Below are 2127 nucleotides of genomic sequence, written 5' to 3'. Positions count from 1 at the left end.
TATATAATTTTGTTGATTTCAGAGAGGAACAGACAGGGAAAGATGGAAACATCAATGCTGAAAAAGAATCACCAATGGGCTGCCTCCTGCACACCCACTACTGGGGATTGAGCCTGCAACCCTGGCACGTGCCCTTGACCAGAATCGAACCTGGGATCCTTCAGTCTGCAGGCCGATGCTCTATCCACTGAGCCAAACCAGCCAGGGCTACACACTCTTTTAAGAGGTTGGCTCCCCATAAAATATGGCCGAAGATAAACAGTAGGGCCCAAATTAGTTATGGTTTTAAGGTTGCCAGCAAAAGTAACCAATTTTGGAAAATGTAAGCAATAAAAGGAAGTTACTGGAAGGCTATCAGAAGACTTATAGGACCAATGAGAAGGTCATGGACATGAAGAGAAACCAGGCAACTCTGGGGTCTGTAGCAGGATCTGGTTGACCATACGTTATAGCATTCCTCTGCATGAATTAGCACTCTCACTGCATCAGTGAACTCCAAAGACTTTTCCTCCTATCCCTTCGTCATTCTGCTTCACACTCATAGTCCAGGAGAGAGACTCTGATGGACGTATCTTGAGTCATATACACACCAACCCCTTGGCTACTTTGCTCTTTGGTCTTGCCCACACTACCCACAATGGAGAAGAGACAATTCTCTAGAAAGAAACCAGGCGAGTTTGTGGCTTTTTTTTTTCTTACCATACTCAGAGGAGACATAAATAATACATGTTGGCGTGTAATGCTACCAGAGTCCCCACTGATGTGTGCCCTGCTGGCCCTTTTAGCTCTCTGTGGAGATGTTTGATAAATGCTCCTCTTTACTTCTCATTCTGAGAAGGAGTCAAAATTATGCCACATACCACTGAGCCCCCTTAGAGAAAGCTATGTAAACCCTTCCCTGCCCAATAACCTCTCAATCAGCCTGAAGATTAAACCCAGGAAGAACTGGGATCCCTGTGTCTCACTGGGCAGAGCCAGTGGTCAGCTGGTGAGATGGACTGAGGAACATACTGAATCAATTGTTAAATACTTTTGTTATCATCCCTGCATGTGGGCAATAAAGTGCATCCAGGTGAGATAATTTCCAAGCAATTTGAAAAATAAAAAATACGGTACACTGACTTGTACTCTGAATCTATTTCCCCAGCTTTCTCTTTATGATTGGGATGCCAAGAGATGTCCATATTTATGGTGGCTTCATTTAGTTCCCACAGAAGCAGACCCTGAGATAAGGTCTCAATTATAGATAGATTATTTAAGAGGTACAGGGAGTGCTGGTATAAAGTGGCTCGGTGATATAGGGAAAGGAAGACAGAAAAAATGATGTGTCATTAAGCCAGCTACCACAGAACTGGAGCTCAATCTTGCAAGCAAGCATCAAGAAATGGTGCAAAACATACATTTCAGAATTATTCTATTCAAGGGACAAGGAGCTGGGGAATTTATACATCAACTTCTAAAAGCCATCGATTGCAAGGGAGAGAGTGTTAGTTCTTTGCTCCTCTCATCTGCCATGCAAGTAGGCAGCATACTCCTCTGCATTTCCAAGGAAAAGACGCTGTAGGCACAGAGGTGTGGATACTGGCCTTTGGAAATCAACCAAGAATCCTGAAATGTCTAGAAATATGGGAAGGGCACTGACAGGTCTACTTCACAGGTGTCAGATAGATCTGGAGGTTGGGACTATCCCTCCAACATTGCTTGCTTTCCTCCATGACCTAACGACATAGTAAGAATAATCTGGAAATAGTACATAAGCCTCACTATACCTCATGATTTCCATGCTAAGATTCTCCATAATCTGTTTGAATGACTAATTTATATATATAAAAGCCTAATATGCAAATTGTCCCCTTGAGAGTTCAACCGGGAGTCCAGGAGATCAATCGCTTGCTATGATGTGCACTGACCACCAGGGGGTGGCTTGGCATGAAGGAAGGCCCCAGCTGGCAGCCAGCAGCCGGGGAAGGGAGGCCCTGGCCAGCAGCTGGAAGACCCCAATCAGCCCTGATCGCCGGCCAGGCCTAGGGATCCTACCCATGCACAGATTTTATGCGCCGAGCCTCTAGTTAGATATAATAGAACTGTCCCGTTTGATTCCCTGAGAAAAAATTAAGATGTTAGATT

This window comes from Myotis davidii, unplaced genomic scaffold, assembly GCF_000327345.1.
Source record: "Myotis davidii unplaced genomic scaffold, ASM32734v1 scaffold1011, whole genome shotgun sequence".
Classification (NCBI taxonomy): domain Eukaryota; kingdom Metazoa; phylum Chordata; class Mammalia; order Chiroptera; family Vespertilionidae; genus Myotis; species Myotis davidii.
The sequence above is the reverse complement of the archived record's forward strand: the minus strand, read 5'-3'. Positions refer to the sequence as shown.